The sequence below is a fragment of the Neoarius graeffei genome, chromosome 26 (assembly GCF_027579695.1).
Source record: "Neoarius graeffei isolate fNeoGra1 chromosome 26, fNeoGra1.pri, whole genome shotgun sequence".
Classification (NCBI taxonomy): domain Eukaryota; kingdom Metazoa; phylum Chordata; class Actinopteri; order Siluriformes; family Ariidae; genus Neoarius; species Neoarius graeffei.
Genome location: NC_083594.1, coordinates 5,805,606 through 5,830,794, shown reverse-complemented (window position 1 = coordinate 5,830,794; position 25,189 = coordinate 5,805,606). Strand labels below are relative to the sequence as shown.

The window sequence follows — 25,189 nt, the reverse complement described above, 5'->3', positions numbered from 1 at the left end:
TCCATGTTAGAATGAATCAGTTTGGTCACAACAAGTTTGTAACAGTCACAGGTTTTGTTGCTTCATCCACGAAGTCCACCAAGCACCTCTGTGCATGACGTGTACGATATTAGTTTATTCCAATTACATCATTGCTTGTGGAAGCTCGCCATTGCTGTCTAGGCTTTTAGTTCCTGTTCTCAGTTACTGTTATAGCAGCTATAAAGTTTCCTCACTGGCCTTGTTTCCTCTTTTCCATGGACAAAAACCCTGCAGCTTATCATGCTATCAAAACCGCAAAGTACAAACGTATCCTTATCAGCTTTACCGTTGCCTTTTACAAGCCTTCTATAAATGTAAAATAAATGTCTCCTTTCAGCAGAAAACATCTCCATATTACACTGTTTGTCTGAAGTCCCTGTGAATGAGCTGTTACTATAGAAACGATAACGGATAAGAACAAGGGCATTAATATACATCTGTGATTAATCAACACTTTTTGACCAATCAAAATCGAGGATTCAGCAGAAATGTTATTATATAACTCCATTCTGAGATGTGTGTGTGTGTGTGTGTGTAGAACCTACAGCAGTCAGTTCAGCCTCTACTGGCCATATTTGCTATTTAGAGAAGCCACAGCCAACACACACACACACACACACACACACACGTTTCACATATACATACATAACCATATTGCATTAGCCCCATGTGAGAGGATCACAGGCTCATGCTATTGGCCGTTGCCATAACAATAGGGGCGGGGAGGCAAGCGGAGGTGGAGACTGAGCCTGATTATAAAATCCTTCACAGAGACACATTTGCTTCCTGTATTTTTTTCTTTCATATTTTCAGTTGTTGCTATTTTATTACCTCTCTCTCTCTCTCTCTCTCTCTCGGCGGCAGGGGGGAAGGAGGGCCTCGCATGAAAAGCAGCAGAAGGGAAGGCAGTGCAGGAGCAGCCTGTGGAGACGGGGACAGACTGTGTGTGTGTGTGTGTCCACCTCCATCACACTCCAACACACACACACACACATCCTCCAGTTGTGGATTTATCAGTGCTGCCAAAGAAGCTGGAGGGCCTTGTGTTGTCCTCGTCCCCAGCAGCACCACCAGCAGCACCAGCACTAGCAGCAGCGTCAGGGACGCACACGCTCCTCATCCACTCCTGTGAGTATAAACTGCAGTGCCAAAACATATGAGCTGTGATTCGGAAACAGGAACTTGTTGCTTTGATTTACAGGCTAGTCACGCTGGAGAGCGCCGAGCTGGAAGAGGTCATGGGGTGTGTGTGGATGAGTGAGTGTGTGTGTGTGTGGTCTGCTAAATGTTGACTAATTCATTAAGCTGTCTACTTGTAGAAGGCATTTGAATGGTTTAAGTTGCATCATGATGGAAAGGTTTTTCAGCTAAAACTTTGGTACTTCAATAGAGTGTTTGTTAATTTCTTGTTCTGGCACACCACACAGATGTTGAATTTTGAGAGCACACGCTACTAAAGATCAGTGTTTTTTCACTGGGGGGGGGAGAGGGGTCATTTCATTGAGTTACAGAAGTAAAAATCATGACTTCTTGTTGCTGCTGCTGTTGTTGTTGTTGTTGTTGTTAAAGTTACACTTGTTCTTGTAGTTATTACTCTTCTGCTGAACAAGTCGAATCCAAACCACAACAACTCCGAAACAAAAAGTAAAGAAGTAATTTTAACATGAAGGAACTTTAAATGTAAAAAAAAAAAAGCAAATAGCCAAATAGTATCGTTTACATTTTAATAATGGACCTAATATTTGAATAGATGGCTGTGGAATTTATTATTATTATTAGTAGTAGTAGCAGTAGTAGTAGGGGCAGTAGTAGTAGGGGCGGCACGGTGGTGTAGTGGTTAGCGCTGTCGCCTCACAGCAAGAAGGTCCGGGTTCGAGCCCCGTGGCCGGCGAGGGCCTTTCTGTGTGGAGTTTGCATGTTCTCCCCGTGTCCGCGTGGGTTTCCTCCGGGTGCTCCGGTTTCCCCCACAGTCCAAAGACATGCAGGTTAGGTTAACTGGTGACTCTAAATTGAGCGTAGGTGTGAATGTGAGTAAGGTAAGGTAAGGTAAGGTAACTTTATTTGTACTCAAAGGTAGATTTGGTTGCAGGCAAAAGTAGCAAAAGCTTACACAGACAACAAAATACTGACCCACAGCAAACTTATACCAACAGCCCAGTACTGGATAGTGACAGCGGACAATAACAAAACAAAACAAGAACAACAAAAGCACAAACGTGACAAACAGACAAGTGCTCCAAGCAAAGATATGAAGAAGGACAAATAAACAATAAATATATAAATATGTGTAAAAATCACAGGGGGAAAACCTTAAAATATTGGACTCATGTGCTATTCAATGTGTTAATAGCAGAGGGGATAAAACTGCATCTATACCTCTTAGTTTTGCAGGCTGGCATTAGGAACCTACGACCTGAGGGGAGAGGCTGAAATTCACCATATAGTGGGTGGGATGTATCGTTTAAGATAGACCCCGCTAGTCTCTGCAACTGCCTACTGTAGAGAGACTCCATGTTGAGCTGTGGTTCTCCAATTAACTTACCAGCCCACTTCACAATCTGATTCAGGGAATTTCTGTTTTTGAGGGGTAGGTTACTGAACCATGACACAAGAGTGTGAATGGTTGTCTGTGTCTATGTGTCAGCCCTGTGATGACCTGGCGACTTGTCCAGGGTGTACCCCGCCTTTCGCCCATAGTCAGCTGGGATAGGATCCAGCTTGCCTGCGACCCTGTAGAACAGGATAAAGCGGCTATAGATAATGAGATGAGATGAGTAGTAGTAGTAGTAGTAGTACTACAATCGAAAAGTTTAAGAACCCCTGCTATAGAATTCACTAAATGAGAGAAGAAAGAAAAATGAGTTAAATTCAAACAAACAAAAACACACACATGCACACATTTGTCTTACTGTCCTTGTGAGGACCTTTTGCGACCCTCAATAAAAAAAACGAAACATTTGATACTTTTCAGTTTAATTTTATTTATTTATTTATTTATTTATTAGAAGCTGCAAAAAAAAAGGAGTTTTCCTCATTAAGACAAGCCAGATATCGCTACAAAGTCAAAACTCTTAGATATTCCTGTCCTTCTGGCCAAATTGGGTCCTCAATAAGCTATAAATACACACACACACACACACACCATGTTAATGTGATGTAAATCCAGTCAAATAGGATTACAATAACACTGTGCTTAAAAAGGATATTTTGACTGTTGGGTTTCTGTGAAGTTCTTTCAGGAGCACTGTGTGACCTAATTAAAGAAGAAAAAGAAAGTAGAAGGTTATAAATAATTTAATCAGATGAGAGTTGCTTTGACGGCTAGCTAGCTTTCATGCACAGGCATGCTGTAAAAATATATAATATACACTCACAAAAATATGTACAGCACAATGCGTGAAATCATGCAGATACAAATCAAGAGCTTCAGTTAATGTTCACAATGTTCAAACAATAGAATGGGAAAAACTGTGATCTCAAAGTGTGACTTTCTTGGTGCCAGATGGACTGCTGGTTTGAGTATTTCAGGAACTGCTGAGAAATCTCTTGCGGTTTTCACACACAAACAACAGTCTGTAGAGTTTACACAGACAGAATGGTGCGAAAAACAAAAAACATCGAGTGAGTGAGTGAGTGAGTGAGTGAGAGTTCTGTGGGTGGAAACAAACACCTTGTTGATCAGAGAGGTCAGAGGAAAATGGACAGAGTCAAGGTGGTTTGAGCTTTATTTGCCAGGAAGGATATAGTAACTCATATAATCACTCTTTACAACCGTGGTGAGCAGAAAAGCATCTCAGCAGAACAGCAACAGCAGAACACATCGAGTTCCACTCCTGCAGCCAAGAACAGGGATCTTAGAGTCAAGAACAAGTTCCTATTAAAGTGGCCGGTGAGTGTATAATCACTGAACGTCTCAGGTCTCACAAGAAGAAAGACTTGGAGGAAGATAAGATGAAAAGTTAAAGCAGAGGTGTGGAAAAGGAAAAGCACGGGTAAATTGTACCAAAGTGGAACTGAAGATCAAAATCTTCTTGAGTTAAAAGCGAAAGTAAAAAATATCCTAAAGTGTTCAAAACTGAAAGGAAATGTTTTAAACTGATGAAGTTAGAAGTCACTGAAGTGGGAGTCGGTGTTGGTGTTTGGTGGGTTGGTGTTTTAAAGTGAAATGGAAATAAAGCACAAATTAAATGCACCCATTCTACTGATATCAACAGTGTGTACAGCATATAGACATTACCTGCTTGTAAGAACGACTATTCTGAAGGTTTAAATAAAAATTAAAAAATTAAATTAAAAAAATAACAAGTAAAAAGTTTGTATTTCTTGGAAATGTGATTCAGTAAGAGTACAGGTATTCAAGTTCAGTGATACTCAAGTGGTGATGATCAATATAATTCAATAACATCCATCCATCCATTATCTGTAGCCGCTTTATCCTGTCCTACAGGGTCGCAGGCAAGCTGGATCCTATCCCAGCTGACTACGGGCGAAAGGCGGGGTACACCCTGGACAAGTCGCCAGGTCATCACAGGGCTGACACATAGACACAGACAACCATTCACACTCACATTCACACCTACGCTCAATTTAGAGTCACCAGTTAACCTAACCTGCATGTCTTTGGACTGTGGGGGAAACCGGAGCACCCGGAGGAAACCCACGCGGACACGGGGAGAACATGCAAACTCCACACAGAAAGGCCCTCGCTGGCCACGGGGCTCGAACCTGGACCTTGTTGCTGTGTGGCGACAGCGCTAACCACTACACCACCGTGCCGCCCCCAATAACGTCAATATTGTGATAAATTATGCCACAATACACCCTTCTGAGACATTATGATCTATTTTATTTATTTATTTTATTTAAACATGTGAATGGAACCTAATGGAAGCAGTTGATGTTAAATATTCATTAAAAATGATTATTATATAATAGAACATATCAAGGTCAGATTCTTTTTCAAGGCAACATCACACTTTCGGAGCAAACGTGTGTTGTACGAAAAAATATCGTGATATGATATTTTAGTCAAATCACCCCACCCCTTTACTGAATACTATACATACCTAAGTGCAGCAACAAAGTACAATTCCTGAAGTATTTTCTGCTCCTGAACTAAAGATATTGAAGCACAGCAGAAGTGTTTCAGCTATATAGATTCAACACACCGCGTAATTCAAGTCAAGTTTATTTTTAAAAAATTCAGGCTGAATGGAAAAACCGTGAACTGTGAAAATCACAGTAAATGATCCTGAATATTGAAGCGACTCCTCACATCTGTAGTTATTTTCTATCCAGGCTCACCTGCTGAATAATACATGAGCTGAAACGACTGTTACTTGGCTCTAATATTTGCTTTTACCTTCCCCATGACTCATAATCATTCACCTCGGCATCTGAGTTGGTGCTTCTCGAGAAGGTGATTGCTGATAATTGCTCAGTTGAGTTTCACTGAACGGAGACAAATAAGAGGCATTATTGCCTACTGGAGTCAAATTAGAGTGCAGGAGAAATTACATCCGAGAGATGAAATGGGCAAATAAAAAAAAAATGAATAAAGAAAAAGAGAGCATGGCTTCGAAGGGTGAACTTGAGAGTCAATTATTGAGATCCAGGTTGGCAAAAACATGACCCTGTGAATAGATGTGTTTGAACTTTGTAGATCTTAAACATCTCAGAAGGAACAGAAAAGTCAGAAGAGGTTTGATCAAGTAAAATGGAAGAAAGTTCATTTTCCCCCTCCCTCTGCTAGCAAATCGCTCCAATATCTGAAAAGCAGTATTCATCGGGGGCGTCGTGGCTCAGGTGGCTAAGGCGCCATATCTTAAATCTGGGGACCTGGGTTTGATTCCAACCCGAGGTCATTTCCCGATCCCTCCCCGTCTCTCTCTCTCCCACTCATTTCCTGTCCTGTCCAATAAAGGTGAAAAAAGCCCAAAAAATATCTTTAAAAAGAAAAGCAGTATTCGTCAGGGTTCTGGAGCAGTGACGAATATGTCGCTAAAATGTGTTGCTTTGTCGATTTAATGTCTCATTTCTACATTTAATAGAGAACAGCGTGACAGTGTGACTAAAAAGCCGCCCATTAGTTGACTTGCAAAAGTTTGTACCCCCTTTGAGAACAAAATACAATTTTCACTACAACTATAAAATATTTCCAGGAACGTTTCTCAAATTTTTTTTTTTGGGAACATTTCCCTTATAAAACATTTTCCAAGCAAGAATTTGTATTCTTGTACTCAATTTGGACCACTGTGGATCATATTAACTTCCTGGTTTTATTTATTTATCATTAGATGAACCCCTTTCCCTTCCAGATTCACTGGATATGAGCAATCAAGTGCTCTGATTGGCTACTCGACTACTAGGATATCGGCTCATAATATGTGAGTAGAGAAAAACAAAATGGCGGCATGTGTTGCTGAACCAACTGAAGATGAAATAAAAACTCTACTCGAAAGCAAACAAAACCCCCGAAATACAAAAAAGCAACAAAATATGGAATACATTTTGTATAAAGTTTTTATTTATTGAATTTGTTAAAAAATAAAAATAAAAATAGTCTGTTTCTCAAAATCCAGTGAATGTGGGTAGAATAAAACAGTTATTCCACTCAATCTCATTGTACATGGCTTATAGACAACTTGTCGCTACATGCCTCGTCGGCTATTAGCTCATGTATGCCTCGATTTCATGGAATAACTGTTAAATATCCATAATCACACTGGTACTCGTAATAAATCATAATCTTAACCTCCATAGTGGTCGATTTTGTTTCCTTGGACTCATGGATGATATGCCACGTTAGTCCATGGATTTATTTCCTTCACTATTACAAGTACCAAAAAAATTTTCAAAGCGTGAGGATATTCATAGCAACAGAAAATGAAAATCTTACTTCTTGAATGCGATATAAATATTCTCTAATAACTTCCTGACTTATTATGCCCTGACTCAGTTCTTCCGTTCCGAGATTACTTCATCAAAGCTTCCTCACTTTCCTTGACGTTTATAATTCTTCTTATAAAATGATATTTTCAGATCAAGTCTGGAGGTTAAGAACCTCATGAGGGAAAAGAAATTTGGTTCAGAAACTTGTTTTTGGTTTATTTCAACGTTTTGAATTATTGTTGCGACAATTACTTGCTTTGATTTACCAATTCCCACCCACTAACTACGTAGCTATCACACACCAGCTACCAAGGGTGAGCACTAACACAAGCTTCTTCGAAGACACATGAAGCCATCAAGAACTGCTGCATCACAGGGCAGTTTAATAATAATAATAATAATAATAATAATAATAATAATAATAATAAGTTTAACATACAGTGGTGCTTGAAAGTTTGTGAACCCTTTAGAATTTTCTATATTTCTGCATAAATATGACCTAAAACATCATCAGAGTTTCATGCAAGTCCTAAAAGTAGATAAAGAGAACCCAGTTAAACAAATGAGACAAAAATATTATACTTGGTCATTTATTTATTGAGGAAAATGATCCAATATTACATATCTGTGAGTGGCAAAAGTATGTGAACCTCTAGGATTAGCAGTTAATTTGAAGGTGAAATTAGAGTCAGGTGTTTTCAATCAATGGGATGACAATCAGGTGTGAGTGGGCACCCTGTTTTATTTAAAGAACAGGGATCTATCAAAGTCTGATCTTCACAACACATGTTTGTGGAAGTGTATCATGGCACGAACAAAGGAGATTTCTGAGGACCTCAGAAAAAGCATTGTTGATGCTCATCAGGCTGGAAAAGGTTACAAAACCATCTCTAAAGAGTTTGGACTCCACCAATCCACAGTCAGACAGATTGTGTACAAATGGAGGAAATTCAGGACCATTGTTACCCTCCCCAGGAGTGGTCAACCAACAAAGATCGCTCCAAGAGCAAGGTGTGTAATAGTCAGCGAGGTCACAAAGGACCCCAGGGTAACTTCTAAGCAACCGAAGGCCTCTCTCACGTTGGCTAATGTTAATATTCATGAGTCCACCATCAGGAGAACACTGAACAACAATGGTGTGCATGGCAGGGTTGCAAGGAGAAAGCCACTGCTCTCCAAAAAGAACATTGCTGCTCATCTGCAGTTTGCTAAAGATATGTGGACAAGCCAGAAGGCTATAGATAGTTTTCACATGACGTCACAGAGTCGGGGATTCCCTAGTGGCGGCCATCTTGCGGGTCAAGCTTACCATATGGGTGACTGAGCACACATTGTAACACGCGAGTACAAAGTCTTCAAAAGAACCCAAGCAGGCTATTTAAAGCTAGCAATGGTGCACACCTGTTGTATTCACGGCTGTCGTAATAGGTCAAATGATGAAGTCAAGCGGAGCTTTTATGGAATTCCCACTGTACGGGAGCACGAAGGTGAGCAAACAAAGAAACTCAGCATACAAAGGAGAAATCTATGGCTTGCGAGAATCAACTGCAAGGATTATCAGCCTTCCAAACACAGCAAAGTCTGCTCCGATCATTTTATAAGTGGTAAGTTGTTTAAATAAACAATCAATTGTGTTTAAGTTTGTTTTTGGAAACCAAAACATCATGTGAACAATCTCTGGAGAATGCCTAACTGGAACCGCTGAGTGTACGTTTACATTGTAATGTACACTTAATATCGCTCGTTTGTCACGTTTCTATTTGAAACTTGTCACTTCACTCATGCAAGGGTCATTTTTGAAAAACATTTTAGGTCTATTCTGTATGATTTGATTTGTGTTTGGGATGCAAACAGCGCGCCTTTTGGCAGATGCTGCCTGAATCGCGCAGATCCGATTTTTTTTTTGGGGGGGGGGCATTGGAGTGTCTGATTATAATTTCAAAGTAAATTCTGTATTAAAATTACTAAATAAGCAAATCCATTACAGTCCATGAAACAGGAAGTATAAGGATGAGAAAAAAACAGTTTAAATCGGAAAGCTGCGCACATTTGCTCAGCCCGAGCGGTGTGCAGGACTGTGCAAATGTGCGCAGCTTTCCGATTTAAACTGTTTTTTTCTCATCCTTATACTTCCTGTTTCATGGACTGTAATGGATTTGCTTATTTAGTAATTTTAATACAGAATTTACTTTGAAATTATAATCAGACACTCCAACGCCCCCCCTAAAAAAAAAAATCGGATCTGCGCGATTCAGCCGTGAAAAAGGCGGCATCCGACAAAAGGCGCGCTGTGAATATATAAAGTTGTATATATCAGACAGCCTTTAAAGTTTGAAGTCAGTTTCAGGCTTTGGAGCAGGCTTTGGCAGTTTCAGGCTTTGGCAGCCCTGCATAGTCACTTGAAAATGCATCTTTGTCTACTTCGTAGGGGTCAATTCCCCCAATCAAGGCCAGTTTGGCTGCATACCATTGTCGTGAGATGTCGTCTAATGTATCTATATACTTCTGTTTGCTTGATTTTGCCGACATTGATCTTTATTTTAGAAAACTGACTATATAACTTCATAAATTCGTCCGAGATAACGTAGCTGGTAATGGCGATGGTCCGTTTTGTTTGCCCCACAAGAGGGCGGCCGGAGGGCGTTCCCCGGAATGCCGTGACGTCAGTGAAAACTATCTATTGGAAAAATGTTTTGTGGATGGATGAGACCAAAATAGAACTTTTTGATTTAAATGAGAAGCATTATGTTTGGAGAAAGGAAAACACTGCATTCCAGCATAAGAACCTTATCCCATCTGTGAAACATGGTGGTGGTAGTATCATGGTTTGGGCCTGTTTTGCTGCATCTGGGCCAGGACGGCTTGCCATCATTGATGGAACGATGAATTCTGAATTATACCAGCAAATCCTAAAGGAAAATGTCATGTTATCTGTCCATGAACTGAATCTCAAGAGAAGGTGGGTCATGCAGTAAGACAATGACCCTAAGCACACAAGTCATTCTACCAAAGAATGGTTAAAGAAGAATAAAGTTAATGTTTTGGAATGGCCAAGTCAAAGTCCTGACCTTAATCTAATCGAAATGTTGTGGAAGGACCTGAAGCGAGCAGTTAATGTGAGGAAACCCATCAACATCCCAGAGTTGAAGGTGTTCTGTACAGAGGAATGGGCTAAAATTCCTCCAAGCCGGTGTGCAGGACTGATCAACAGTTAGCGGAAACGTTTAGTTGCAGTTATTGCTGCACAAGGGGGTCACAGCAGATACTGAAAGCAAAGGTTCACATACTTTCGCCACTCACAGATATGTAATCCGACATTCGAATTCTTCTTGGGGACTTCAATGCCCATGTCGGGAAAGACACTGATGCCTGGCCAAATGTTATCGGAAAACAGTATTGTGATCAGCCGAGTGCGGCTGAAACTCTCCAGCCAAAGGAGAAAGAAACACTCTTCCTTGCCCAACCTAGATCTCTTGCGATCAGGCAAAAAAATTGAGGATTTCTGGCAATCTCTTTGTCGCCACTCAATAGATCTCCCCGCCTCTGGTTACTCCTTAGACGAAGACTGGAATAACATCAAAGTAGCCTTCCGCAATGCCTCTCATGAGTCTCTCAGTCGAAGACCCACCAAGTTCTGTGATAAACATCTTTCCACTGAAACCTTGTGCCTCATTGAGAAATGCAACGAAGTGAAAAAGCTGAAGGCATCTGAGAGAAGCCGCGAACTGTATATCAAAATCAATAGGCAAGTCAAGAAAAGTGTTCAGAAGGATGATGAGAACTGGGCCTTGAATTTAGCCTCAGAACTTCAGGATGCTGTTACTTTTGGCAACCAACGGGAGGTGTGGCATAACATCAACATTCTCTCTGGTAGAAAGAAGAAGAAGAAGAAGAACGCCTCCTCCGCAGTTTGAGACAAGGACGGGGACTGTATTGACCAACTCTTCTCTCTGTGCGTTATCATCGAGCAAGCTCTTGAGTACAATCTTCCCCTGTTTATTAATTTCATCGATTTTAAAGCAGCTTTTAACTCAGTCAATCTCGATTATATCTGGGCTGCTCTCGAACACTACGGCATACCCATCAAATACATCAACATATTCAGAGCATTCTATTCCAACACAGTGAGTGCAGTACGCATCAGAGACAAGCTGACAGAATGGTTCGACGTCAACTCTGGTACAGGCCAAGGCGATATACAGGCCCATCCCATCTTCAACATTGTCCTCAACTGGGTCTTGGAATGAGCATTATCAGAGAGAAACATCTCAAATGGTTTTCTGCTGCAAAAACGTTGCAGTTCATGGCAGCCAGCAGCTTACATCAGCGATCTTGATTATGCTGATGACATCACCATCCTTGGCAGCAGTGTAGCTGGTCTTCAGGAAGCGACATCAAATATTTCCTACTTCGGCAAAGAAGCTGGCTTAAAGATCAATGCCAAGAAGACCAACTGCATGCTGATAGGCAAATTCCATAATCAACGCCCATTTCAGCAGGACAAAATCCTTGACATAATAGTGGATGACGATCACTTGGAGCAGGTGAATCATTTCAGGTACCTTGGCTCAATCATCTCAAGTGATGGCTCCATAGATAAAGAAATCAACATCAGGATCGGGAAAGCCTCTGGAGCGTTCAACTCCCTGAACAACATTTGGAGAAACCGTGGAATTACTCTCCGCACAAAGATCAAGATCTTGGAATGTGGTGTCTTTTCACTTCTGCTATATGGCTCCCCGACCTGGGCCCTAATAGATAAGCAAGTGCAACGTTTGGAAAGCTTCCAACACTCTTGCCTTCGGCGGATCTTAGATATTCATTGGGATGATTACATCCCCAATAAAGAGCTCCATGCAAGATCTTCCTGCATCAAACTTGGTACCCATGCTCAGTTAAATAGGCTACGATACTTCGGTCACATCGCAAGAATGGAACCATCTCGACTACCAAAGTACCTTCTTAACTGGACTCCCTCGCACGGTGCCCGAAGTGTTGGACGACCTCGTCAGAGCATTTTACGAACAAAACAGCTTCAACTCTGGGATGTTGGTGGGTTTCCTCACATGAACTGCTCACTTCAGGTCCTTCCACAACATTTGGATTGGATTAAGGTCAGGACTTTGACTTGGCCATTCCAAAACATTAACTTTATTCTTCTTTAACCATTCTTTGGTAGAACGACTTGTGTGCTTAGGGTCGTTGTCTTGCTGCATGATCCACCTTCTCTTGAGAGTCAGTTCATGGACAGATGTCCTGACATTTTCCTTTAGAATTCACTGGTATAATTCAGAATTCATTGTTCCATCAATGATGGCAAGCCGTCCTGGCCCAGATGCAGCAAAACAGGCCCAAACCATGATACTACCACCACCATGTTTCACAGCTGGGATAAGGTTCTTATGCTGTAATGCAGTGGTTTCCTTTCTGCAAACATAATGCTTCTCATTTAAACCAAAATTCTATTTTGGTCTCATCCATCCACAGAACATTTTTCCAATAGCCTTCTGGCTTGTCCACATGATCTGTAGCAAACTGCAGACAAGCAGCAATGTTCTTTTTGGAGAGCAGTGGCTTTCTCCTTGCAACTCTGCCATGCACACCACTGTTGTTCAGTGTTCTCCTGATGGTGGACTCATGAACATTAACATTAGCCAATGTGAGATAGGCCTTCAGTTGCTTAGAAGTTACCCTGGGGTCCTTTGTGACCTCGCCGACTATTACATGCCTTACTCTTGGAGTGATCTTTGTTGGTCGACCACTCCTGGGGAGGGTAACAATGGTCTTGAAATTCCTCCATTTGTACACAATCTGTCTGACTGTGGATTGGTGGAGTCCAAACTCTTTAGAGATGGTTTTGTAACCTTTTCCAGCCTGATGAGCATCAACAACGCTTTTTCTGAGGTCCTCAGAAATCTCCTTTGTTCGTGCCATGATACACTTCCACAAACATGTGTTGTGAAGATCAGACTTTGATCGATCCCTGTTCTTTAAATAAAACAGGGTGCCCACTCACACCTGATTGCCATCCCAATTGATTGAAAACACCTGACTCTAATTTCACCTTCAAATTAACTGCTAATTCAAGAGGTTCACATACTCTTGCCACTCAAAGATATGTAATATTGGATTATTTTCCTCAGTAGATAAATGACCAAGTATAATATTTTTGTCTCATTTGTTTAACTGGGTTCTCTTTATCTACTTTTAGGACTTGTGTGAAAATCTGATGATGTTTTAAGTGATATTTATTCAGAAATATAGAAAATTCTAAAGGGTTCACAAACTTTCAAGCACCACTGTATTCTTCACATGAAATTTGGTGATAATTGGCTGAAAACTGATAGAAAAATAGCATCCTAAAAATGTTCAGAGGATAATAATAAGAAGAAAGGAGAAAGATCCTGAGTGAGAGTAACAATTTGCACCAGCACTGCTAGCGCAAATTAAAAAGGGGTAAAAAGAAAGAAAAGAAAAAGAAAAAGTGAGAAGCGGCAGCCAAAATGTGCACAGCGTACTCTCAACTGGAAACAGAAGTTTAGGAAGGTAATACACTTAAAGGAAAAATCTATCTGCCCTCTTCCATATACATGAGCTCACAGATACCCAAGATTCATTCGCGTTGCTTTGATTGACAGGGGAATGAGAACAGACCCCTCCTACCCAGAGTGCATAGCCAATTTTGCTCTCTTGGACTCCTGGCCACAGATAGCTGTGGCGTTGTCACGTAGGATTTCTGCACTCACTCGATCTTTTTAGTCAGAAACAAGGTCACGCTAAACCAACACAGTGATCCGAGCAGAGGTCAGAGTTGGCGCGTGTGTCTCAGCTCGCCTCTTCACTCTCCACATGTGTTTTCTTTCATGTTTTTCTAACGTCACTGCTCACAACCCTGTGCACTAATGGCCCCCTTTTACCAAGTGCACAATACTAGAACACGCCACTATTTACAGCCCTGACTGATATTCAATACAAATCCACAGCAGGTTTATTTTGAACAGGTGTCTTCATCCAACTTTGTGTGCTCAGACTCATTTGGGGACATGTGAATGGAGATGACATGAAGAAGATCCTTCCATTTTCTAGCTAGGCGATGAATGGACAATCAATATACCGTAGTCAGAGGTTGCAAAAGTATATGTTAGGGTGCATCAGTTGCCCTCACTTTCATAAAATCTGATGCATTTTTGTTTGGGTGTTCCTTTTCACCAGTAAAGATATCCTGTAAAATTTTTTGACCATATTCAAAAGTCTAATGGTGGCACCATGAGGTTCATTTTTTGCCAAAAAAACGCTTATTTTATGTTTTCGCGTAAGGTTTGAATCACAATGTTGGACTCCATTTATTGATTTCTTGTGACCCAGAGATCATGTTAAGAACCTTTGCAAGGGATTGAGAAGCATTAATGTGATTCATAATACAGTTGTATTGTTTAAAAGTAGTTGAACAATCGATTCAATGAACAGCTAAAACTCAAACTGTGCTTGATAATATATTTAGAATATGTACTAAAAATGTGTATCTAAGATATTTGGTATACTCTATAAGGCTGCTGGGCCATAGAAGGTTCACGCTGCACGCTGCATGCTGCACGCTACACGCTACACGTTCACGTGAAGAACCGGACCCTGGGCCATTAAACTTCATGCTTGGATGTTCACGTGTTGCGCCTGTTCTACTTTGACCGAGTAACCAACAATATGGACTCTTCGGATGACGACGATTGCCTCATTCTGCTTTTACTGAGACAGAGGAAGAGAAAAAGGAACAGAATTTGGAGCCGAGAACACTTCCTTCTGAGAGAAACCCGTGGTGAATTTCACCGAACATTCTATAATCTGCTTGACAATCCCGATGAAGAACTATTTTTCAATTATACCATTCAATTATATTTTTTCTGAAGTTTTCCCCTGAAAGCATAGAGTTATCTCCCTAGACCCGTTCTGATTGGCTGGCGCGGCGGTGACCGCATGCATTGACTGGAATTTCCATCTTCACGCCTAGAAAAAAGTGTGCATGTTCATTTCACGCTTCACGCGTGAAGTGTGCAGCGTGCAGCGTGCAACGTGAACGCCGTTCTATGGCCCAGAGCAAGTCATGCTACGTTTGTCCACTTTTCTTTACACGCGTGTAGCGTGTAGTGTGCAGCATGCAGCGTGCAGCGTGAACCTTCTATGGCCCAGCTGCCTAAGGTGCCATAATGTTTCATGAAAAGTGATCGAAATTTTGTCATAAAAGTCATAAAATAGCAGCTTTTTCCATAACTTTGAGCTCCTGGTGCCACCATTAAACTTTTGAATTTTGTCAAAATATTTCACCCAGTGTGTTTTCTTACCAAAAGGAACATAAAAACAAAAATGCATCATGATCGGAGGAACTTTTCATTTTTAGGGGGCAACTGATGCACCCTAGTATTATATTTGTATCTCATTATTGGTTTCACTGTCACAAGACAATTTATTGAGGTGAAAAACACAACACGACACAATTTGATGGTTCATTCATGGTGCTGTAATATTCTATTCCGGTCGATTTTGTGCCCTTGCAAATATTTTGCTCATAAACTCATCAGGAGCTCTGCTTTGAGGCACTGACTAAATATATTGATTGTCAGATTGTCATTGTGGCAGTTTGTGGTTCTCAGCAAAGGTTCTATAGAAAATTAGAAAGCATCCTCATTTCAAAACACACGTCTGATGACTTTCAAACAAATCTATGAGAGACCAGAGGAAACAGAGAGATGGAATAATTGATGGATAATTCACCAATATTAAATACTCATAAATGAAGTGGAGGGAAAAACGGGGGGGGAATTTATGGAACCACAGTATCTCTGTTCATTTCTTCTCAGTCCTTTTTTTTTTTTTATTTGTTAACCTCCTACACAGGAGCATTTGGATATACAGTGCTGTGCAAAAGTCTTAGGCACATAAAAAGAAATGTTGTAGACCAAAAACGGCTTAAAAATTATGAAATTAAATGTTTCAACATCAAAAAAATACTATAAACAATGAGCAGTAAGCCATAATAACGAGACCATCGATGACTGCGTAGCTCACTCCGGCCCCGTCTAGTCCAAAAGGAATGATCTAAAGTGGGCCACCACAATTGCGCAATAAATGTTGCAAGCTATATACACTATATACAAGCTATAGAAGATAGAAGCGATATCCACCCTAGGAATACCGACCTATTTACCAGAAAGAATCCAAAACGGCGAGGAATTGACCCAGAAGAAGCGATTTTTGTTGAACTGCAAGACATTAAGGCTTAATTAGTCCATAACTTCATTAATAATTGTAATTAAGCAAATCTGGGTAGAAGTTCTATGCACCCTAGGTGCCCCTACCTTCATGCCAGAAAGAATCAAAATCGGTGAAGAATTGAGGGAGAAGAAGTGATTTATGTGGAAACTGCTTGTTAGGGATTGATTAATTACTCCATATCTTCATTATTAATTGCAGTTATGCAAATTTGGGTAGAAGCTATGTACATGCACCCCAGGCAGACTGACCTTCCTGCCAAAAAGAATAAAAATCGGTGAAGAACTGAGAGAGAAGAAGCGATTTTTGTGAAATGTGGACGACGCCGGACGGACAACACATGATGGCGTAAACTCATCACCTGTCGGCCGGATGAGCTCATAAATGAAATAAAGTCAATATTTGGTGTGAGACGACCCTTTGCTTAAAAAAAACCGCCAGTAGTCTCAGGTCCAGTGAGTGTAGTTTTATGTGGAAATGAGCTGTAGGTTTTCCTGAGCATCTTACAGAACCAGCCGCAGTTCTTCTGGACACTTTGACTGTCACACTCGCTTCTTCATTTTGCACCAAAAATTTTCCAGTAGCCTTTTTTCATCTGAAAAGTGCTCTCTTATGGAATATGCTGCTCAGACATACAGTATTACAAACTTTTTTTTCCTGTAACATTTAATTTTGTGCTGGAAAAAAAACGAACATTTGGAAGTCTAATGTTTTTGTAATGTTTTGACTTGATAATGTAGAATTCACAAAATAGAAATCTGGAACAAAATTTGTATGAAAAAAATAGGGGCCTAATACTTTTACACAGTATTGTATATGTAATGAAAGGATCTCTGCTTAACCTATTTGGTTTTCCTTTCCTGGTTCACAGGATTGAGCAGGATTTCTGATACATGGAATTGAAATATGAGCCCAAACAAACGAACAAACAATATATATATATATATATATATATATATATATATATATATATATATATATATATATATCTCACGGGTGATTGCTCTAAGACAACGAGGGAGGCTCAGCCTCCTTTAAAAATAACGAACATCGTGTTGGATGAATTGCGCTAGGCTTATGTTATAGCCAACCTTATAACATTGCTATTTCAGATCCAGAATCATAGAAATATATGTGCTCAACCCAACTACAGTGCGAAATCATTCCGTTATAACTTTCCCCAGTTCGCCTAATGTGTGCGTGAGTTTTTCCCCCTCGTGACAGCGCGATGCAGCCCAGCCTCAGTGCACTTCAATGGCATTTGGGAGCGCTGCGCTTTTTAATCTTAAAATGCAAGACGATTATTGGACAAATACTGCGAAAACGCCCGCCCACCGGACTCCCAGCCTCAGTGGACTTCAATGGCATTTGGGAGCTATGCGCTTTTTAATCTTAAAATGCAAGACGATTATTGGACAAATACTGCGAAAACGCCCGCCCACGGACTCCCAGCCTCAGTGGACTTCAATGGCATTTGGGAGCTATGCGCTTTTCAATCTCAAAATGCAAGATGATTATTGGACAAATACTGCGAAAACGCCCGCCCACGGACTCCCAGCCTCACAGTGGGAGGGACATGGCAAAGCTTTCCGCGAGGAGACTGGTGATTGGTGAAAGTGGCCGGATATTTTCTTTGATTGACAGCTCGTTTCAAATATAGACAGGCAGCGGTGAATTTCAGTTCAGTCCCATGCGGATTTGCAAGTGCTGTGGTGTATTGTAAGAGATCAGCTTACATTTCGATTTCATTCATTACATACGGTTTCTACCAGCTTTTTTAGTTTGTATATATTTTCATTGTAAATAAAGTGTAAATATAGTGTTGTCAAGTTTGCTATCTTAGTTCCAGAAATTTCATTTATTTGAGTGACTGAACTTGAACTTGAGGGGGCTAGTCAGCTAGCAAGAAAGCTGCGCACAGATGCCAAGCATTGTTGATTTAGTTTTGGCGAAGCCATTTGCCAGTCTTCCTTTCGAGGAAAAAATTAAAATTAAAGAGCAGGGTAGACCAACGCCTCAAATTGACTTGGTGAAAAAGGTAGGGAATAATACTCGTTCCTTTCAGCTCTCCTGGTACGAGAAAGTGAATTGGCTAACAGCAAGTGACCCACATCAACAACAGTAAATAGGCTACTTTAGTAATATGGCATGGATGGACCAAAAATATAGAATCTATTTAAAATGTTTATGCTGAGTATATTATATTGGAATATATATTTTTCTGGATATGAATTAAACACAGCTACAATTTGGAAAACATTTTTAAACAAAAACACAGCCGAGAACATTTCACACTACAGACCTGGATTAAAAGTGAAGGGTTATCAAAATTGTCAATAAAACATTTCTCAGTCAAAATAAGTAAAATATAGGGAAAGTGTCATTGAATGAAATGTGTGGCACCCAGCTCTATGTTTGGCTCCGCAAGGTCAGTGCTTGTGCCTATTCCAGAACACTCTGCTGTTACTGCTGAGGCTCCTGACAAAGAGCTGCTTTCAATAATGATCAGTTTTTAAACAACATGCCACAATTTTAAAATATAAAATGTTAAAATATACCCCCCCAACACCACCATCATGTATATTGGAGAGTAGGCTAATGGGCCAAAAGAACCTGTTATTTCACAGTTTGTGACCCTGCCAACAATCAGCCAGATCAGAGGCAAGAGTATGGGCAAAATTGATGTGTTTTTTCTTTTTTCTTTTAAAATCTGGAAATATCGTAACCGACCAGCCTCCCCTGTTTGAAAGACTACCAGCCGCCACTGATATATATATATATATATATATATATATATATATATATATATATATATATATATATATATATATATATATATATATAAACTCTATTTGTTTTTAATGAAATGATAGGAAAAGAAGAAAGTTGCTTTAAAATGTGAAAATACTTCAACTACTGAGAACTATGTCTGTTAGTCACTGCAGCTTATGCTCTAATGTTAATGCTCTCATGCTGTATTGAGTTTACTCAGAGCTCGACGACAAATAAAGCGAAGAGGAGTGCTCTCTTTTTGCTTGTTTAGCCAGGGAGAGGTTATGATGTGTGGCGAGCCAGGCGTGTATATATTAAACAGAGGAAGGCAGTGATATTTCTCCTGGTGTAAGAAAGTGGCAGCTATACACAAAACATGGCAGATCTGTCAGAGTGTCAATTATTGTGTTATTGAGACACATCATTTATTTTTCATTTTCATTTATAGTTTGTGAACGGTGTGTAAACTCTGTCTGCCTGGCACGCTGCAGCTGTGCGCCAGCGCAACAATGGTGCGCACTTACTTCCTGATTCTCATAAACAGGCCATTTTACGATGTTTATAATGTCGACACATTCGAGATGTTGAACTCAATATCATTAAAGAAAAATGACGGTAAATAATTAGTGAAATAATCCCTGGGATATGTGCTAATACTACAAAGTTATCGTTAACAATTATTCACCGAACACGAAGTGAATATCAGTGAATAATAGCTGAGATGAAGTCGAGGTTATTATTCACCGATATTCACTGAGCCTGAGGTGAATAATTGTTTTAGTATAAATACACAGGTGATTATTTTTTTTAAAAATTGCATGAAAAAATAATTTATTTCAAACTTCAAAAGCGGCATGCAAACAGAATAAAGGTGTGGCACAGATTTGTCACTTATCTACGCCGACTCACATAAAATTGAAATTGATTAAATAAATCACAATCCCACCTTACCTTTGAATAGTTTTAGACCAAACTTCGTCACATCTTTAGTGCTTTTAGGAACAGCGTTTTCTTTCATAACATGTAATTCTTCCTCACTTACAGTGACAAAGTGATTGGCCACCATTTTGCCGAGTCGCTTGAGATTATTATCGAGAAATAGTCTGAATTTCTCAACCAATCAGCACACATGATTTCCTATAATCACCTCTGTATTTATACTAAAAAATATTATACCACACTGTGGTTAAATTCTCAAATCGGATTGGTTAAGAGGCGTGCACAGCTCGGAGATTAGTTCCCACTGTAACACGGTGGAATTTTTCACTGCAAACATCAGACAATTCAGTTGTGGGGAAAAAAATTATTGTTATGTTTGACTTGATTACTAGGAATGGGTTAAAAGGAGTACAAGAAACTAATGAGGGAAACAAGTTGATACCAGTACAGCATACCATACTGTCATATGGTTACAAGCTAGCTTTTGGTGTCAATTCAGGCCTGATTTGTTTTTTAATGCTAACTGGAGTCATTGATAGCACCAAGTGACCAAACATCCCCATAATTAGTTTCAGGCATAGGGGAGAGCGGGGTAAGATGAGCCACTTTTTACATTTTTCATCATAACTACATGTTAAAGCCATTTTTGCTTCCAGTCTACACACCATACCAAATTTCAAAGTGTACTGTTACTATCTGAGCAAAAAATAATTGATAAGCTCTTATGGTTAGAGTGATATTACCTCTTGAAAAAAAAATGTCAAGTGGCTCAACTTACCCCATGCACGGGGTAAGATGAGCCACTGTGTGGGGTAAATTGAGCCAACACAAAACATGTTAGGTTAACAAAGTAAACAACTTTTATTATTAGAAATGCAATCAGTGAATCAAGTCAAGTCAATCAAGTGGGGGATAGGGCCGTTGCATAGAGAAGGGGAGATGAAGAGAGAGGTGATAGAATGAGATGGGATAGGGAGGAATAGATAGATGGATAGAGAGAGAGATATGCGTAGATAGATAGAAAGAGGGATGGTTAGAGAGGGAATGAGAGATGTACTATATTATAGAAATTATTAAAACAGTAGAACAGTGCCAAAAAATCTTATTTCTTTCAGTAGGTTAAAACATGCAGCAATCATTCCATCCATAATAATTTCATCATTATTCAATGTTCCAAGCGTTCAAATTGCAAGGGGACACCATTTGCCTCTCCCTCCGTGCTGTCCCCCCAACAGTAAAGGGGCGGGGCAATTTTTTCACAATATCCTGTCTTGACAGGACAGCCTCATCTTTCTCTTTGAAGACAAAGGTTGGCTTTCTTGCAGAGCCATGGCATGACCGGCTTCTTTTGAGAAATCTTGCCTCTATTTCGAAGACATCCAATTTGATTATCTGGCCAATGAAGAAATGCACTTTCTTCTTCCCTGTGAATTTTGCCACAACGTAATCCCCCACATCTAACAACTGGTCTTCCTCATCTGATGTCATATATATATATATATATATATATATATATATATATATATATATATGTGTGTGTCATATATGACCAGCAAATGTGAAAACTTAAGTGTCATCCATATTGGGTAAGCTCAGCCACCAATGGGGTAAGTTGAGCCAGTGGCTCAACTTGCCCCACATCTAATGGCTCATCTTACCCCGTGGCCACCATTTTGTAGAAAAATGCTAATAAAGGGGATTAGGCTAATCAAAATTATTTTTATTAGCATTCATATCATAGCTTAGAAAGCCACTAACTTAACCCTAATGTGTCTAAATATTATTCTACTTTTGTCTTCTCTAAATCATCTTCACTGTGAACAAACATGGAATTGACTTAGAAAGCACAAAAACACATTTTTATAAATATCTCCCTCACCTAGTTTGACATGTGGTGCTCCTCTCCACAAGTGTAAGTAAATGGTCCCGGCCCCCTTTGAATGTGGTCACATGGTCACATTTGTGTACTGTTTCTTAGAAACAGGGGGTGGCTCATCTTACCCCCTGGCTCATCTTACCCCGCTCTCCCCTAAACAATTTCCAGATTTAGCTGCACACTTTAACACCAGCAGCTTGTTAAACAGCTGCTAGCTAGCTAATTAAGCTAATGAGTTTATCCTCAGATCCAGCAATTCCTCGCTGCTAATGTTGACTGAAAGACAGAATTTTTAAAGCTAGACTGCCTTTTGGATTTTTCAAGTGTAGGTCATAAAAAAAAAAATTTCCCCGAAACCCAATTATTTTTGTTTAGTGGACCGAAAGCTTCTGAATTCGAATCGTAGACTTCCAATTTCATTAGTTTTTTTTTAAATAGAACAATTAATGACTTTAAATTCTCCGCTATTTTTTCCTGCTTCACCATGACCCAATTCAAGATACTACGTCATGCATCACGTGGTGGGCTTTCCCCGTTCGCGCAAGGCATTGTTGGATACAAATTTGAAACAGGAGAGAAAAATGGAGGACGTGAGTGTGCGAATGAAACGTGAAAGACTGACTACAGTAACGGAAAGCGAGAAGAAAAGACGTTATGTTATATATGAAGGAAAGGAAACGCAGGACCAAACTCATAAATATCGGTGGTCAGCGAGCACCTTGGTGTGATCAGCTGTTCGTTTAGCGACAGAATGATGGAACTGTCAGTGCACGCTCAAAGGGAAACCTGTAGATGGCAGTAATGCAACACTGTGGATGCCAGCTGCTGTAAAACCCAAAAGAAGAAGAAGAAGAAGGTAAACCTGCGCATGCGCACACGGACTTCCTCTGTCTGCTTGACTGCGCGAAGCAAGCAATTTCATGCACATTATTTGCTTTAATCCCCTCAAATTAAATAACTTCCCAGCCACAGAATGGCCTGATATTTTGTGAGATATTACAGAAACAAACATATCACAATGACCACATTTCAGAGGGAACTAAATTCCACCGATTTTATGAAATCGAAACATTGTCTCGCTTCAACAGGTTAGAATTATCATGTAAAACAACATAGAATTAGTCTGCTTTTGCTTAATAAGAAAAAAATTAAACAAACCTCAACAAGCAGCTTGTCTGATGGCTATGTTGTTAATGTTAGACAGCTAGATAATTATGCTAACTGGTTAGTAGCAAATATGGTATTTCATTCGCTAAGTTTCACCCCTCTCAAAATCCATCGCATTAGGAACACGGGTTCATGTATTTTGTATTGAACCAATAATGACGCAAATTTCAAGGTAAGATAATTACTCTTAGTCTTAGCTAGCAGGCAAAAGCTGCTGTTATCTTGTAGCTCTGTTAACCTCTTCACCCAAAAAGAATCCAAGTTTTTAAACGGACAGTGAGTCCTATTTCTAGCATTAGTATTACTGAAGACAGTTTATTTCGTTAGCATTACTGAAGATGGTTGTAAAAGTCAAATTAGTATAATCGGCTTATATGTCACGACCTGCAGAATAAATTCATTATTTGTTGATACCTTTTACTTTTGGAATATTTTGTTTCAGAATACATTTTTATATAGTTTTGTCCATTCACATTTAATAAAGTATATGTGTATAGATATATAGTTTTTGAAGTTTGGGTACATTACATTCAAGCAAGTAATTTAAAAAAAAAAGGAATGAATTATGAATCACTACTGTGGGCATGAGTCATATAAAAGTCTATAATGATTCATCCTAAATCCACCGTGTCTCTTTTATTTTAATCTCGGCTCAGTTTCTATTACACGCCACACACCAGAGGCCTGGAGAACTGTTCCCAGATCAGCAGTACCAGGCTGTGTGAGGACGTCTGGGAGAATGTGTGCTAATAGTCACACCCGAGTGCAAACAGAGCTGTACACGGAGCATTGGAGCTGCTTGTTAAACTGTCAACACGATTGTGTTTCTGTAAATCAGATCTGGTTGAGGCCATTTATAGGTCATAAAATTTGTACACGGCTGCTGTCAGCAGGAGACCTGAGCTTTCAGCCGCATCTGCGCTCGCGCCGTGCTTTATGGCCGTCGTGTAATTTCTGTCGTGTGATGTTTCCAATTTATACCACAGCACTCTCATTCTCTATTATGATTGGTCAGAAAGTCTTGATTACTTTTCTGTCATGGCAACTTTGACAGTAGTTCAGCTGTAAATCACATCAGGTTTATATTAAAGTGTCATAAACGAGTCTAATAGAGTAAATGTGAGATTGTTGACGATGAATACTTTTGGAAGGAGTCTCCAGTGTCAGCACTTTGTAAAAGTCCGAGGTAGAGCTGTCAATTTTAAAGGAATTTATGGTTCTAGGTTCTTAGTAATATGACAAGCTGTTTTGTTTTTGTTCCACAACATTAATTGTAACTATAAATTCATTTAAAAAAGTACATGCTACGCTTTAATAAATACAAAATTCTAATAAATGTTTGTTGCCTCCGGTAACATGACAGGCTGCATTTTTGTCTTATTAATGTCAACTTTGAGAAAGAAACAAAAAAAAAGAGAGAAAGAGAGGCTGGTGAGGAAAGCTGAATTATTGTTTAATAGCTGCTATAATACACCCACTGGCCACTTTATTAGGAACACCCATACATCCACCTGCTATTTGATGCACTTCTCTAATCAGCCAACCCTGATTACAGCAGCACAATGCATCAAATCATCTCATCTCATTATCTCTAGCCGCTTTATCCTGTTCTACAGGGTCGCAGGCAAGCTGGAGCCTATCCCAGCTGACTATGGGCAAAAGGCGGGGTACACCCTGGACAAGTCGCCAGGTCATCACAGGGTTGACACAGACAACCATTCACACTCACACCTACGGTCAATTTAGAGTCACCAGTTAACCTAACCTGCATGTCTTTGGACTGTGGGGGAAACCGGAGCACCCGGAGGAAACCCACGCGGACACGGGGAGAACATGCAAACTCCACACAGAAAGGCCCTCGCCGGCTGCTGGGCTCGAACCAGGATCTTCTTGCTGTGAGGCGACAGTGCTAACCACTACACCACCGTGGTAATAGAAATAAAAATGGTAATCTATGACAAATAGCTGTGGTATTTAGAAGAAGAAGAAGAAAACACCTTGTGACATGCTGTTATGAGAAAATAAACAATGACTCAGTAACTCAGCTTCATTGTGGATGATTTTTTCAATGACAGCATGCAATGTCGTGTTTTATTCCTTATTTGTTTTATAATAAAATATGACAAGCATAAAATAAATCACTGATTCAATGAATAACACAAACAAAGAGTCATGTTAAATCACAAAACCTGCTCATTTAAACAGCTAATAATGGGTGAGCTCTGTTTTTTAGTCAATAAATCTCCATTTGCTTTCCAA

The 25,189-nt window shown here is 39.9% G+C and overlaps 1 protein-coding gene across 1 annotated transcript in view; it reads left to right on the top strand.

Moving 5' to 3' along the window:
• The first annotated feature begins 873 nt into the window (after positions 1-873).
• cdk18 (cyclin dependent kinase 18) overlaps positions 874-25,189 on the top strand; it is a 206,007-nt gene continuing 181,691 nt past the window's right edge. The window contains exon 1 of the mRNA XM_060910973.1: positions 874-1,149. The gene's annotated coding sequence lies outside the window, so the exon portion shown is untranslated. The remainder of the gene's footprint in view (positions 1,150-25,189) is intronic.